The sequence below is a fragment of the Lissotriton vulgaris genome, chromosome 6, assembly GCF_964263255.1.
Source record: "Lissotriton vulgaris chromosome 6, aLisVul1.2, whole genome shotgun sequence".
Taxonomy (NCBI): domain Eukaryota; kingdom Metazoa; phylum Chordata; class Amphibia; order Caudata; family Salamandridae; genus Lissotriton; species Lissotriton vulgaris.
The window spans coordinates 663,481,687-663,499,066 of NC_141694.1; the positions used below are offsets into that span (position 1 = coordinate 663,481,687).

A 17,380-nucleotide genomic window follows, 5' to 3' on the forward strand; every position below is an offset into this window, starting at 1 on the left:
TAAAACTCTAGTTGAATACCATTACAAGTGTATGTGTTTATTGTAGCTGGATGCTACAACTGGCGACGAGGGTGGGATATCGCTAACTGCAGCCCACGAGACCACCTAGAGACACCCTGTCCCCTGCAGCGTCAAGAGACGAGCTCCGCTGCTAGAAGAAGCTGAGGCTGGCCGAGGAGGGTCAAGAGCAAGTGACCGTGGCCCCAAAGACGCTGGAAAACCTAAATATATCGTGACCTGGGAGCTCTGGAACGCTCGGTTGAAGAACCGCCTGGGCGCGATTCCCGCCGGGGATGTGTCACCCAGCCGTTGTAAAACAGGAGTCGGGAGCCCACTCCGACCCTGTCCAGCGCCCCACAGCAAGTCAAGAGGTGCCCTGGTGAAAGGGGCGCTGCCCCGAGAAATCGCCGTCCAGCGCGATCAAGCGCGCCAGAACCGGAGCCTGTGCCGGTGAAAGTGCCGACCTCATGCCCGATGCGTAGGTTTTGGCACGCGATCGGTCGAGAAGAGCGGGAAAGTGCTGAGCAAGGCGGGAGCCCACCCCAACCTCACCTGGTCGCTGTGGTGGCCAAAGAAGAGTGATTTCTGGAGCGCGCTGCCCTGCAACTGCCGGCCGGTGAGTCTGGAGTGCCTGAATCCAGAGGGAGTGAAAACCTTGTGTGATTGCACAGACGGCGGCCATCTTAGAGTCAGGCGCTCGTCAGGACAGGCCCCTTGATTCTCATAGAGCGGCCATTTTAGAGTCAGGCACTGGGAAAGAACAAGCATTGGTCAAGTAAACAAGCATTGGCGACTGAAAGAAACAAGCATTGGCAAATAAACAAGCATTGGCGACTGAAAATAAAACAAGCATTGGTCAAGTAAACAAGCAGTGGTCAAATAAACAAGCCTTGGCGACTGGAAGAAACAAGCATTGGCAAATAAAACAAGCATTGGCGATTGAAAATAAAACAAACATTGGTCAAGCAAACAAGCATTGGTAAAATAAACAAGCATTGGCGACAGTAGTAAACAAGTGCTAGCAAAGAAACAAGCATTGGCGAAGCCAAGTGAAATTGCTGCAAAATGTCCGACGAGGAGAACGCTCAGCCCCCACCAAGTGGGTCGCTCCTGAGGGCACCCGCACCTATCAAGGTGACGACAGGAGGGAGCATGGGTCCCAAATGGCAAGAGTGGTTGGAGGAGTTTGAAGATTACACTAAAGGGTCGGATATTGTAGACGAAAAAAAGAAGTTGATTGCTCTGCGCAATCTGGCAGGGCGAGAGGTAGTCAAAATACTCAAAGACCTTCCTGCTACTGACGTGGACACTTATGCTAAAGCATGTGAGGTCCTGAATAAAACGTTTCTTCACAAGCGTAATGTAGACTACGAGCGACACACATTCCACTCCGCTCGGCAAGGGAAGGATGAGCCCATGAGTACCTTCATGATGCGTCTGCGGAGACTAGCCAAATACTGTGAATTTGATAATTTCTCTATGGATGACGCCATCAAATCTCAAATAATAGATGGATGTCATTCGGATCAGCTCAGGAGGCGCCTTCTGAGAAAGGCACATGGACTAGATGAAATAGAAGAAATGACTCGAGCTTACGATCAGGCGGAGAAGTACGCAGCCGTCATGGAAACGGAACGCAAAGGGAGTCATGAACTGGTGCGGCGTGTGCAAGCCAAAAGTGACAGTCGGAGAAGCTCCAGAGACAAACAATGGAGGTCGCACACGTCTTCCCGTCAAGAGCAATCAAGATATCAACGATGAGAACCATGGAAGAAGGAGAAAAGATCGGAACGAGTGAGAAAATGCTACCGATGTGGGTATGATTACCCTCATGTAGACAGCTGCCCGGCCATGGGCCAAAGATGTCGGAAGTGTGGTCGAACCAACCACTTCGAAGTAATGTGTGGGGACTACAATAAAGAAAAACGAAGTGGTCCCACAGGGACAACCCGATCTGACACACGAAGCAGAGCCCCAAGAATGTCTCGGTCTGACACTCGAAGACACCACGCGCGAGCTGTCCAAGATCAGACGGAACAGTCCTCTGGATCGTCACATTCTAGCAGAGAGTCACGTCGGTCCAGGTGGGAACGGAGGTCACCTTCCAGAGAATCCAGACCGTCGTCCCGAGACTCGGCATACACCATTGAATATCTGAACTTGGCAGCAGATCCAGACCAGCTTAAGAGATACCCTCGGCTGGATATTAAAGTTGGAAATCACGACACAAAGTTTGTGCTAGACTCTGGTGCATCCTTAAACTACATTCCAGTTACCGAATACGAAAGGATGAGTCCACGACCTCCTCTGACATTTGCACCGGTGAGGGTTTTCACGTGGATGGCCAAGAAGCCACTCCCCTGCCTGGGGAAGTTCTCAACGACCCTGACACACGACAACACAACTATATCAGCGGTCATCCATGTTATCAAGGGCCCCGAAGCAGACTGTCTTTTGAGCCTACCAACCGCTGAACGGCTTCACCTGGTCGAAATCCTTTTCAAGGTCAGCGACAACCAAGATGTGACTCGCCAGTTTCCCGGATTGTTTCAGGGATTGGGCAAATTGAGAGACTGTCAGGTGCGATTACATATCAATGAACAAGTCAGGCCTGTCGCCCAACACCCTCGACGGGTACCATTTTATCTACAGACTGCTGTTGAGGAAGAACTCCAAGACTTGTTAGCTGCGGACATCATCAAGCACACTGACGGCCCGACTCCATGGGTATCACCAGTCGTTATCGTCCCAAAGAAGGGCACGGCCAACAAAGTCAGACTCTGTGTGGACATGCGCCTGCCCAACACTGCAATAGAAAGAGAACGACACCCGGGGCCACATTTGAGCGACATGATCGCAGCGCTTAATGGAGCCACTGTGTTTTCAAAATTAGATTTGAATAAAGGGTACCATCAATTGGAACTAGAAGTGGGGTCCAGATATATCACCACCTTTGCAACCCACCTGGGGTTGTTTAGATATAAAAGACTGAGCTTCGGAGTCTCCTCAGTGGCCGAAATATTTCAAGACACAATTCGGCAAGTCATTCAAAACATTCCTAACACGCTCAACTATAGTGATGACATCCTTGTCTATGGTTCAGACTTATACTTATACGGACTTATACTTGCCTCTTATACCTTATTCCTCTTCACTCGGTACGTCTTCCTCATTCCTCTTGCTCCTTCCCTTCCACTCAGTTGTTTCCTGCCAGCATTCTTCAGTCTTAGCCTCCTCTTCAGCCTCCCTTCTCCCCCTCCCTTCAACGCTTCTTTCCCCTTCTGCTCAGCTCTGACTTTTCTGCATGTAGTTCTTTTTAATACATCCGGTCTTCTTTAGCCTCACCTTTTCTCCCTTTCTGTGCTTCACATACACTTACCATTCATCTCCCCATTTTGCGTACTTCCTCTATTTACCTGCTGTGACAAACCCGAGCAAAATTGACTCAATGGTTATCTTCGATGGTTTTGGGAAATCCTGCAATATATTTCTACATAATGTAAATCATTTGTATATGTTTTTCTAAAGTGTTTGTTTTTATTCTGTATGGTTAACAAATATGCATTTTTAGGTTGAGCTGTGGCAGCTCGCAAGCGTTGCTGCAAGTAAGACCTTCTGTAATCAATACAACCGCTTTATTCCTGCCTACAATTGGTTTATTCCAGCGTTGAACTTCTTTTCTGCCTCCTGTCGTGCCCCCACTGCCGATGCTTCACTTCTCATGAAAACTCAGGAGCACTGGTAAAGTACAGTGTACTAGGGCTTGCCTTTCTTATAGCCTTTGTGTAAGAACTTTTGTATGTATCTTTATTGATGCTTTTCTTCATTCGCTGCTTCTGCCCGTTTCGATTCCCCTTCTGCTTTGCATTACAAAGCCGTCCCCCCACCATTCGGAATTCACAGACGGCATTTATGAGTCCTAAAGTTAGGAGTCCTAACTTCTGTGAATACCGAAATGAGTAAGTGCCTTCTGTGAATACCAAAATGGTAATAAGTTTAGGATTTTGTCTTTACTTAGTTCTGTGAATTGGGCCCAATGTTTGCATATGTGGTCCTAGATCATATTATTGTACAAGGACTCTTCTCTCTTAACTAACAGCTGTCTGCAAAAGAGCAATTGGGGAGGGGTCGTAACTCAAAGAGAATGTGTGCTACAAATGGCATGCAAATCTGGTGCATAGCCTTAAGTTGGAATTTAATTGCCGCTCTCCCAATAATTAGATCGGGTGCCCTGTTCCTAGCATTTGGTTGTAAGCCCCTTTTTGGATTTCTGGTTAGTATGGTCATTTTTTAGACTGTTTTCCAAATAAGAATACTGTAAGTAGAGTTCAGGCTCAACATAGCTGCCTCCATGATGGTTTTGTAATTGAAATCTGGTATTGATTGTTTTCTGTTTGCAGAGGAAGCGTGACAGCGTCTGGGCAACAGCGGCGGTTTCTTCACTTGGACAGGTGAGTCTTCTTTACCTCCTGTCTACCTCTTAATCAATGCCTTGCTCTCCCCATTACCTCTTTGACCAAGTAACCTTAATGTTAAACTTATGAACCCCTGTAACCATATCTCATTGGGCACACTATATGAAATAAAAGGATTGGAACATTTTAAAGGCAGCCCAGTCCTATTAAAAACCTAAAATAGTGGTGTTAACATGATTCTGATGTATGTTTATTTCTTTTTCCTCCAGACTCTATGAAGTCTATGTGCTGGGATGAAGGCTGGCCATCACTGGACAACAGCACTATTAGAAGGAAGCTGGCTATAAAGATTTGCAATACTGGAAGAGGACTAAAGAAAACTCGGAATCTAAAAATAAACATTGAAGTTGCTGCCTTTCATTAAGCCTTTTTGTTCTTTTTGTAGTATTCTGGCATTTCTTCCCCTCTTGAACAGTGTCCTGGACTTTCTCTATGTTCTCTTGTTCAGTATCCTGGCTCCTATGGGGCCAAATGTGTGTTTTATATCAATAAAATTACATGTTAACACAACCCCCATTGATGCTTTTTCATTTAACCTACTTTTTTCAGTCTTTTGCCACTGGTCACCACATTAAACAGCTTCATATAATGCTCTGTAGCTCAAAGTAAGGCAAGTCCCAGTGAGTCAGGAGTATGGGAGTAGCTGCACAAGTTGTTAATCTTATCTGAATGAAAAGTATAACATTGTTGAAGCCACTACTTTTGTATGCATGTGGTATTGCTACAGCACAAAGCTAGCCAAAAGGAATCTAAGATTTATTTTGAACAGTGCCCCCATCTCACAGTAGAGTTTAAAAAATAATCTTTCATGAGTAGGAGAATATTGATGTTATAATTGGACACGGATTTATGGAAGTATTGTTTTTGGTTTGCTTAAGTTTTATAATGCGGACTTGACACAAAATCTTTCCAGCATTTATAAACCAGAGCAAATTGGTATTTGTAACAACACTCATCCACATGGGAAAAGTTTTCAGGTTTTTCTAGGAATAGTATTTTTTGTACTGCAAGGGGGCCCTTCCAGTAAAGAACCTAAGCTAGACTCTCACAGACACCTTTGCACCATAGTGCAAATGCGTGTGCATGGTGCTCGACAGCATAATGGTGCAGTGGTGCAAGGGAGAGGGTTAGACATGGCACTTTCCTGCTCTCTCCCTGTGATGCAACGCAGCAAATTTGGGTGTTATGCTGCGTTAAGTGACACTTTTGTAAATATAGGCCTTACTTTAGAACTCATGGCATTGCAAATAATTCATGGTATTGTATAAAGAAGGCATATTGCACCCAAGAGCCCTGTTTTTGACAGGAAGGTACATTGAGGAGGTGATCCTCTAAATATTTCCCTACCAGCAAATCCATATACCTAAAGTAATAGTGGGACCCTGCAAGGGAATACTGGCAATCGGCTAATGTGCTTGTAACATGGAATTTTTAAAGTGTAATCCTAAATAATCTATGCTAATTTTTGAGTTTTCATTAAATCATCCTGGAGTAATCCACACTCATCCTGAAATTATCATTGGATCATTTCAGAGTAATCCACTTCCATCCTAAAGCGGTAATAGGATCATCCAGGAATAATCCACAATCATCCCTAAATTGTCTGGAGCCCATCCTGGAGTAATTCACACTCATCCTAAAGTTGTCAGTTAGTATTCGTGGAGTTGTAAAAGGTAATCACTCCCTGCCAGTGGAAGTCATCAGAACACCATCCTAGAACAGTTTTTGTGATTACAGTAAGAGTCATCAGAACACCATCCTAGAATAGTTTTTGTGATTACAGTAAGAGTCATCAGAACACCATCCTAGAATAGTTTTTGTGATTACAGTAAGAGTCATCCCATTTAAATTTTCGCCCCTGTGGGCAGACTTCAGGATGGTTTGGGATGACGTCCCCAGATAATTGCAGGAGAAGTCATCCAATGACTTCAGAATCACTCCAGGATGATCTTTCTTTTTGACCAGGGGTACCAACAACCTATAAAGTCTGAGACAACAGTGTGTCCTGGGGTTGTTGTACTCGAGATTTACTCTTTTATCTCAACTTGGTGGAACAGTCTATGTAATAACTATTACAGAAAGTTTTTATGCCAAAACTTTAAACAATATGTCTCAAAGTCTTTGAATATCAGGTAAGGAATCGTAATTCAATGATTGCAGTGGCCAAGGCTTGTTTGTTCAGTTTCAAGAAGCCTTCAGAGGTCCGTTTACAATCTTTACTCGAAGTTCCTTACTGTCCTTCTTCTCTCTCTCTCTCTAGCTCACCGCCGGTTTCCAGGAAGAAGACAGATGACTCACGGGGTCCGGAAGTTCCTGTGACGTCCTCTGGTGATTGCCAAGTCCAGAGTGAGTTGCGCGAGGAAATCAGGTAAGGGAAGCGAAGAACGGGAGTAGGAAGGAAGGGGAAACGGAATGGGAGATCGGATGGAGAAGTCAAGGAGAGGAAATAGGAGCGAGGGCTGGGCTGGGCAAATGCAGGCTGGGTTCTCGGATGAAGACTGGAGCGCTCGTCTTGACGAAAGGCAGAGACGAAGCAACGTCACGTTACGAGCGCTCCTTTTAATAGCTTTTCAGAGCGGCGGTTTGTATTAGCATAACTCACACGCTGGAGCATTCAGTTAGTGTTACACGTGCTTTATGAGGCGTTTCCCAACAAACATTGAAAGATGCAAACAATAAATGCTGGCTAAACAAACAAACAAACATCGGTACAAACAATGAGCAAACTGTAGTAATAAACATCTAGATTCAGATTACCATACTGTCTCATTTGGGGAATGTATTCAAGAGACAAAGAACAATGAATGCTGATGAGAATCTGTGACGTGACCTAGGTAATTCAGGTGGGAAAACCAGTAGTTGTATGTATCCCCTTAACACGCTAGTGGCAGTGGATAGCGTCTGGTGGTGTAGCGGGGAATGGCTTACCCTGTCAGTATTAGAGGCTGAGGTGGTGCCAATGTTCCAAATGAAGTTGGATCCTAAATTAACTACCACTGTACAGTAGTTACCTTATGTATGTATGTCTGCCGTCCTGCAAAGACTATGGGGCAGATTTATGTTAACTGGCGCATCCCGAGGGATGCGCCAGTTAACGTGCGCCACAGCTACGCCACCCATGGTGCGCCGCATTTATAATGTGGCGCACCATGGTGTAAAAACTGCACAGATGCGTGACGCATCTGTGACGGAAATGTGGTGCATTGCTGGAGTTGCGTTGCAAGCGCGACGCAGCTCCAGCAAGGCTCAGGGGTGCCCCATCTACACAATGCTGCATCGAGACCTACGCCTGCTTCAAGCAGGCGCAGGGTTTTGACGCAGCATTGGCCAGAAAGTGACTGAGTGAAATCTCATAGATTTCACTCAGCCACTTTCAGGAGGCGTTCCTGCGCAGGAACGCCCACCCCCCCTGCGCAGGAACTCCTCCTTATGGCGCAGGGCTTTACAACGTGACGCATCTCCTAGATGCGTCACGTTGTAAATAGGGCGCATTGTTTGCGCCGCAGTTGCGTCAAATAAAGTGACGCAATTGCGGCGCAAGGGCATCATAAATCTGCCCCCAAGTATCTTAATACACTTTCTCCTCCCCCATTTAGATTGTTAGTGCTCACAGGCTCACGTCCTGATGATGATCTCAATAATCTGATATCGAAACGCTATCGGCCTCCCCAACAAAAACTCCAGCATTTCTTTCATTTAACTGTGGAGTTTTGAAAAACAAGATTGTTGTACAATGCGATGTAATTTTAATATCTCACCCACACACCATCACTTCACGCACTTTTAAATGTTTCTGTGAGCACAAAATATCACGAAGCAAATGAATGATAAAGCGAATTTATGGAGATAATACTTTTGTTCTCATAACCACCCCCAATCCTGTATCCATGCAACCTAAGTAACTGAGTCCTCCGAGGACCCTTGTTGATAAATGTTTAAACTGATTTAACTTCCTTCAAAATAACTTACTTAGCCTAGGCTGCCAGAGGACCCAAAAAGGTTCCCCCTAGACCACTGTTTCCAGAAGTATCATACTTTACCCCAGGTCTCACCACGGAGTTGACCCTTTTTTGTTAATCGTAATTTTCTCTATGTAGGCAGCCTACATAGATAAAATGCAGAGTGTTCATGACTGGTTTGGTTGGCCCTGGGACCGATCAAACGGTCAGCGCCCACAGCAGTGGGCACGCCTCTCCTCCTCTGCCTGGAAGAGGAACGCCCACTGCACGCACGCCACCAACCAAACCCTGCCTTCTGCTTTTCACAGTGCGAGAGCAGAAACATACAATGGTATTTAAACTACAATTTTATGTTTCTGCTTCTCGCACTGCTATAAAGCTGTGGGATGATGCTCCTCTGCCCACGTGGAGGAGCCGTCCCTGTTTAGCTCCTGGTACAGCTTTGCTGGAGTACACTGGTCACCGGAGTGTGGGTACAAATAGGGCAAAGGACGCAATGGCACCAGAGCCCCAAACAGTAGCAGACCTTCTGGACTCCCATCAATTCTGTCTATTATTGCCAAACCATCAGAGGGGCAATTTTCTATGATTGAGTGAAGGCCCATAGAGCACTTGATGTGCCACTGGCCTGGTGGTTTGGGAGGAGCCCAGGTGAGATACAATGATGAAGAGATTTGCACCGTATTGTCTTCCTTGGTCATGCCTTACTGCAATGAACATAAGAGATAGAGTGACCAGACTCTGCACTCTGCGATGGACTAAAGAGAAAAAGCAATGAAATAGAGGTGTCCACATGATAAATAACAGTTGCTGCACAGGGTATTAGGTCTTGCCTCTGACAACAGGCGCAGACCTATTGCCATTAACAATGCTCTTCTTGGTTTGCCATCGTTTATGCAAAAAACGTTGCAAGCCATGCACTTGCAAGCTTGGCAGCAATAATGGAACGTTTTTTATTGAAGCTAAAGAGAAAGCTTTTCGAGATGGTCACCATGTGTCTGCACATTTTCACGAATATGCACACAGGTGTCCATCTTGCAATGGCATAAAAATGATTCAAAGATGTCCAACTGACAATACAGCTATGAGCAACAGACACAGCTCTGGGGGCAGGCGGGCACTGAGGGACAGCAAACAATTTAAATAAAAAGAGAGGGAGAAGGAAAGGGAGCGAGGCAGCGGAGAGATCAGGTGTGGCATTCCCATTGCGGTGTCTTTTTCAAAGGCACCTTCACATGTGAAAGAGGGCACCACTGCATGCCAGACCACAACATTACTTGTGATCTGGCTGGCGGTGCCATCAACTTTTGGTGGTCTAGAGGCGCTACGGTGGGGGGCCACCTGCTCCTGCACCGCCAAAAGTCGGGTTCGGGCCCTAAGTCTAACAGCCAGATTCATCATTGAAAATTGCGCTCGCAAAGGGCCAGATTCTGAGAATATGGCCCTTTGCAAGCGCAATTTTTGCATTTGGGATTCATCATCCCAAATGCAATAATAACTAATAGCAAAATCGCTAAATTGCGAGGAATTGCATTTAAGGAATCTCTATTTGAGATTCCTTCAATGCAATTCATTAACCATTTTTTATTTGCGAAATTGCAATTTTTGGCCGCTATTTACCGCAAAGTCTGACTTCGTGGTAAATAGCGACAACGTAGAAAAATGCACTAAAGTGCATTTTTCTAAGTTGTATGTTACACACACACATGTCCTTGGGACATGTGTGTGCGCAACATCGGTCTACATTTTCATTTCAGGGGTGCCACAGGGTGTCCTTTGGACACCCTGGCACCCTTGAAATCGCATCCTTATTTGCGATTAGCAAATTGCTAATCGCAAATAAGGAAGCTGTAGGAATCGCAATTTATTTTGTGATTCCTACATGAATCTCGTTTTGCAAGTCCTTAATAGCGATTTCTTAATAATCGCTATTAAGGACTCGCAAAACGGGACAATGACGAATCTGGCTGTATATTGGTAAGGAGTGATTCACACCTTACTGTCTTTCTTAGCCGTGCCTTCCAACAGTCAAAATGGGAGAGAAAGTGAACAGACTTTGCGATGTGTTACTTTTGCTACAAGCCAGAATTTGTCGACCTTAGCCTGGCCAACAATGAGGTAATACAGACAAAAAGACAAATGCAGAACAGTTTGTTTAATTTAAAATATTTTAGTTGTGTTTTCAGGTATTGAAATTCAAAAACGTAATGATGCATTAAAAAGAAAAAGCAATGAAAGGGCGGCATCCTCCAGATAAATATAATTCATTGGCATAGTCACTAGGCCTCACCTTTGACATGAGAGCACCTACCTAATGGCTTTGCAAGTGCTCTTCTTGGTTTGCATCGTTTATAGCAAACAAATGTTGCAAGTTGGCTGCCCACTACTTGCAACCTTGGCAGCAATCTTAGAAAGTTCTTTCTTGAAGCAAAAGTTAAAGCTTTCCAAGACAAACGCCATGTTGGAGCACACATGCATAAATGTACACAATTGGGAGGCCATCCTCAAATACTTTTAAAATGATTCAATGTCCATCTGCCTATAGACTGGCACTCGGGGGCAAGCGGGCACTGAGGGAGAGTCAACAATTTAAATAGAGAGGGAAAGAGAAAGGGGATGACACAGCGAAGAGAGAAAGGACAGGATGAGGTAGAGAAAATATTCCTCATGCACTACAATGCAAGGCAAGATATAAGCAGCATGCTTCTTGGATGGACAAACAGGAGAATAGGAATAAATGCCATTAAATAATAATAATAATAATAAAGCCACCGAACCATGAGAAACGATTGTACCCAATGCCTACTGTAAGTCTATATTTAGATACAGTAGGTTTGTTTCACAACTATCTAATACCTTAATATAAACATGATACATATACAAAAATCATAAGATGAAACATAAAATAATACAACACTGATCCAACGCCCTGATGCACTTGAAGACATTTTTTTGTGTGACAAAGGAAAGAAGCCAAATTGGCAAGTTTGTTTTGGCACATTTTTCACTGTAATTGCAACCATTATACAACACATTCATATCTGTATTGTGTAATGTGCTCTGGTCTGCATATTGTGCAGCATTGTTGATAAAATTCAGCACAGATTACTTCCTGTAATGGAAAAAGCGGGATTTCTGTGAGGAAGCAATGAACATAGGCGTTGATCTTTCCTTAATATGAAGTGACCGCTCTTTAAACTATCCTCAAATAAGATGCCATCTCTTAGTATTTCATTTTCTATAATGAAATTTGAGTTTCAAATTGATTTTATCACATCTCATGTTTAAACCTCAGAGGGCTCACAATTAAGGGCCAAATTTTGAATTGGCTGGAGAGATATCACCTTTGGGCGATATCACTGAAGCACACATGATATAGTATTCCTGCATCAAAAATTATTAAAACAGTACTGGGCCTCATTGTATCACATGTAGAAATGCATATTGTGAGGATTGGTTTGTATTATATGGTATTGTTGTGCAACCTTACAGTGTAAACACTTAGGAAACTGTATTGGGTCCAGTCAGGCTCATTTGTAAATCATCGTGCACAACCCTGGATGGCTGTGGCTCCGAGCAGCAAGTCTTAAACAAAGAAACTGGTGTGAAGCATTTAGAAACACCAAACAATGAGATAAAAAAAGTCACTCAACATGAAAGAGATCCAGCATCAATTTATATATATATTTTCATGAATTTCTGGACACCAAGATGAGCAATGCTTTCCATACTCTCCCCTTGTTTCCTCCTGTTGCTGGAAATGAAGCAATTTTCATAAGCAAAGAGCACCACCTTGCCAGCTGTAGATCTAAAGTTATTGCTCTAAGCTGATGAAATCCTGTTGATAATACCTGACCCGGTTGTTTTCATGTTTCTTGGGGTAGAACATCAATTGAGCTAAGTGTGGCAATGCTCCTGGTATCCCACACTACAAAGTATTTCCTTAATGCCATGTCATTCTGGGTACGTGGAGACAAGGGTAGGTAGACTATGAGTCTACAGTCTCATAGCCTCCAGCACGACTGAGCATTCACCCGAGGAGCCACTTAGAACTCTTTGAATTGGTTGGATAGTGAACCACAGTAAAGTAGGTAGCACACTAGGGGCACCACTTTGATATATTTGTGGGGTAGATTAATAACTTCTTCTGTCCTGACAAAGCGCCACAGATCCTCATGACCACCAAAAGGCGCGAAACATGTTGACCTATTATTCAGAGTGAGACCTTAGGGAGGATAATGACGTGCAACTACTAGCAAACTTTTGGACCCCACTGTAGTGTACTGACAACCAGGGTTCCTTATGACCCTATTGGTAACATTCACCTGTAATAGGCTTTTAGTCTGACAGGGTGGTCCAGTTATTAAAGAATAGTTTGTGACCTCCCTATCAGTTTTAATTCACATCTTCACACTTATCACACCACCCCCCTTACAATCTTACTTGCACTCATCAAAAGGCTTTTCTCAACAAAAGATCTCCGCTAAAGTGGCCAAACGAGTAGCAAATGCCCTTTGATGAAGCATGATATCCCCTTGGGAATGAGTGAGGGCAACATGAGACAGTCATGTTGACTTCCCATGTGCCCTTGCTCTAGTTTCACTCTACCTTCTTACATATATTTTCTTCTCCTCTAGGAACAGTAGCCCTAATTCTGTAAATTTGTGATTCATACTGAACAGTGGGGGCTCTGGACCTTCCACACCAGCCCACAGTCTCTCCCCCCCACTTTTCCTTCATTTAGGAAACCTTCTGAGACATGTAAGACTAAGTACCTTGAGCTCCTAATAGTCTGGCATATTTGAGACAATACAAGAAATCGTGACATTCCTGTTTCAAAAGACAATTCATGATTTTGCCAAATTAGGAGAGAGTGCAGCTTACTCTGGAATAGGATCCAGTCCATCAAATGGCGGTGTCTCCCCGGTTCAATTATGTTTTCATCATGCTGCCTATCCATGTAGGTAAAGCATTTAAGTCGGACAGAAAACATCCGAGACTTACAATACCAACACTTTATGCTACAATGACATCAGGACTATCAGTGCCTCATATGGGCTTTTATTCAAAGTACCACAATTTATCCTTCTGATGTATCTCTCTTCCTCTAACCTGGAAACCCCTGACTGGGTGGGCATAGTGCGACATTCAATGAATGATCTAACTAGTTCCACTATGTTGAGAAATAAAAAATCTCAAGATCCGGATTACCATGTCCTAAGGGAACTCGAGCAAATTCAGAACTCAACTCATGGATCCCTGAAGATTAATGTTTTTTTTTACCTCACATCCCCTATTTAGAATAATGCTGATTGGTGGCTGGTACTTTCACTGGCCTGCAGTGTCTGTGAAAGGTATCCTATCCATGATTCTGCTGTTGATGGATGGCGCCCAAAAATCTGTGATAAGTTGACAGATGAATTTGGCATCTACCAAAACAAAAAATAGAGAAACTTATCATTGAGACATTGTAACCGAGACAGGCTGGGCACAATACTCTTCAGTCAGAATGCATGAACCTGAATTCTGCATCCAACCTGAGTAACAAGCTTTTCTACACGTCCTTCGCTATAAGGCCAACTTTTAGAAATGTGTGTCTCTAGTTGGCAGAGGTGTTCACCCTGTCCAAGTAGGGACCCTTCCTTCTAATCAGGGTAAGGGAGTTTCACACCCAAGATAAACTCTACTCACCCTCTTGGTAGTTTGGCATGAGTAGTCAGACTTATCTCAGAGGCAAGGTGTAAAGTATTTGTACACAACACACATAATAACACAGTGGAACTGCTACAAAGGGACACCACACCAGTTTAGATAAATAAGTAATCTTTATATAAACCAAACAAGAAAAAAAAATCCAACATACACAATTCAAAATATCTCTTTTTAAAGGCTTAAGCAATTCTGTTCATAGGATTCTACGGATGCAGTGATTTTACACAAAGTACCTTTGGTGCATCAAAATCCACAAGGAAAACCAAACACAGAAGAGGGAAGCTTTGTAAAACACAGTGATGCATCGGAACTTGAGTCCCTGGGGAAGCGGTGCATCAGTTCTGCTGCACGCAGGAGAAGTGTTGCTTCCGGATTTTAAAGGAGATGTGATTCGTCAAAATCCAGAGACGGTTCCAGTCTGTGGGTGGTGCGCTGGAAAACATAGTGCACAGGTGTGAAACGTGGAAATCAAGATGCGGTGGAGGTCAAGGCAGCGGCAAACAGGCATTGCATTGATTCTTTCAGCTGCAGACCATTGATGCGTTAAAATGTGGGGTTACAGGTCCAGTACATATACTCCTTTTGACCTTTGAAGTAGGCATATTTCAAAGAAACGTCTTTGTTGTCCACAAAATCCTGCCTTGCTCTGCCTTAGCTCCAGCCACACAACAGGGGGTGGAGTAAGCATTGTGAGAGGCCAGGTGCAGCCCTATTCACGTGTCAGTGACAACTCCTCCCAGCACACTAGCTCAGGAAGGCCAATCAGCCTGGTAATGGGCCATGAGGATATGCAGGGCACACCTCAGCTAACTTTTTGTGACTGTCTAGAGCAGAGGTCTTCAAACTTTTTGATGCCGAGACCACCCCCTGTCAAAAACATTTAGCCATTAGGACCCCTCCTGACAAAAAGTTCTACAACTTGGGCTTCCTCATCAATGCCAACTATCAACAACCATAAATTCGCTCAATTCCCAAAGCAAATCATTTATACATTGGGGAAATAATTAAATTAAGTGTTTAGCAAAACAAAGGCCAGTGGTTGGAGGCATGATCAAAGATGTGGCTAAAAACAAAGGGCTTAGGTTATAGTATCTCCGTGCACTCACTCACTAATTGTAATTCAATTGGTTTGAGCGCGTTACCTTGTCGCACTATGCCTGGTAGTGCCTTAAGTCATATATGCAAAATGTGATAAGGGAATCACCGCAAGGCGCGCAATTTCACATGAAACTGGTGGGTTTCTTCAAATGTTTATGCCAAAAATGCAAACCAAAACTTCAAAAAATCAACTTCAACAAAATCACTAAAAACAACATGTCTAAGAATGAACTGAGCACCATCATGCAGTTGTCAAATTATACTGAAATAACTTTCCAGAAAGCAGACAAAGGGGGAGCCCTGATCGTCATGGATACCACCTTTTATAATTCGAGCGTCAATCAACACGTACAAGATAAGAACACTTACATCCCTTTGGATGGAGACCCCACTGAGGAATACCAGAAAATCCTTACAGCAATTTTGGATCATGCCCTTGAACAAAAATGGATCGACGATAGAACATAAACATTTTTGGTAACCAAATATCCAAGGAGACCAAAACTCTATATGTTGCCAAAAATTCACAAAGACTTGAAAAGACCACCGTTCAGACCTATCGTGTCTGCGTGCGGGTCTATATCTGACAGTGTTGGTAAATATCTAGACCGTTTTCTACAGCCGATTGTGCAAAGAGGGCAAACCTACATCAAGGATACCACATCTTTTCTCAACTTACTCAAAACCATAGAGTTGGAACCCGATGCAGAATATTGGCTCAGTACAATTGATGTAGTATCACTGTATACTTCCATACCACACAATGAAGGTCTTGAAGCTTTCGAATGGAGTCTTTTAAGAGATGATGAATGTGAAGCCAAAAAAATCTTTCTAGTGGAACTTATGCATTTTGCGCTATACCACAGCTATTTTGAATGGGACAACAAGTTCTACAATCAGTGCAATGGAACCTCAATGGGTTTTGGGGGGGCCCCCTCATATGCTAACCTGTTTATGTCCAAATTTGAACATGAGAATATCCTGAACAACACCAACTGGACTGATCACTTAGTGACGTTCAAAAGATATATAGATGATTTATTTTTAATTTGGAAAGGTGACAAAGAACAATTGTTGACTAACATCATGGAAATAAATCAGCTAAATCCCAGAATCAAATTCACGCACACCATCCAGAAGGAAACCATTGCTTTTTTAGATGTACAGATCACAATCATCAACCAAAAACTACACACTCAAGTGTACAAAAAACCCACCGACCGGAATTCTAGTTTGTTGTACCAAAGCTTTCATCCTGAAACTTTGAAAAAGCATTTACCTACTTCCCAATTCATTCGTCTCAAAAGGATCACCTCGGACCCTCACCGATTGGAAGAAACTCTCACAGATCAGTTACAACAATACCAAAAACGTGGATATCCTAAAGATGTGTTGGATGAATCCATCAAAAAAGTTACGAATCTCTCGAGAGATCAACTGTTAATATCAAAGCCTCAATCAAAAGAAAACAAGACAGTGTGTGTTTTAAAATACTCGACAGCATCTACTCAAATCAAGAGAATCATCAATCAGCATTGGAACCTTATCAGAACAGAACCTGACTTAACCAATCTCTACAGTGATCAGCTGACCTTTGCCTTCAAAAGATCGAAAAACCTCAAAAAGACACTCAGCACCAAAAAAGTCATCAAAACTGCACCAAAAGGTATGCTCAAATGCTTGAATTGCATACATTGCAACAATATAATACCCGGTAACATCTTTATGCATCCTACTAAAGGTCACAAAATTGATTTACTATACACAGGAACTTGTGATACAAAAAACGTGATCTACGCAATCAAATGCCCATGTGGCAAAATATATGTCGGCCAGACAGAAAGAAAGATCAAGACGAGAATTTCAGAGCACAAAAGTAATATTCGGACAAAAAATATGAAATCAGCATTAGCAACACACTGGCTTGAAAATAATCATCAAATCACCCAACTCAAATTCACCATACTGGAGATACCCCCGCAACGCCAAGACATCGATCCCACTAAACAACGACTACAAGCGGAATTTCACTGGATTAAGAAACTGAATTCCCTCCAACCAGCAGGGATCAATGATCAAATTGAATTTTCATGCTTTCTGTAACTTATGACACTTCATATGGCTATATGAGCGACC

General features: G+C 43.4%; 1 long non-coding RNA gene across 1 annotated transcript; it reads left to right on the forward strand.

Moving 5' to 3' along the window:
* Nucleotides 1-4,403: 4,403 nt before the first annotated feature.
* LOC147707832 (uncharacterized) lies at nucleotides 4,404-4,985 on the forward strand. The gene is made up of 2 exons (XR_015296473.1): nucleotides 4,404-4,451; nucleotides 4,685-4,985. It is a non-coding gene; the product is annotated as an uncharacterized LOC147707832 (long non-coding RNA).
* The last annotated feature ends 12,395 nt before the right edge of the window (nucleotides 4,986-17,380 follow it).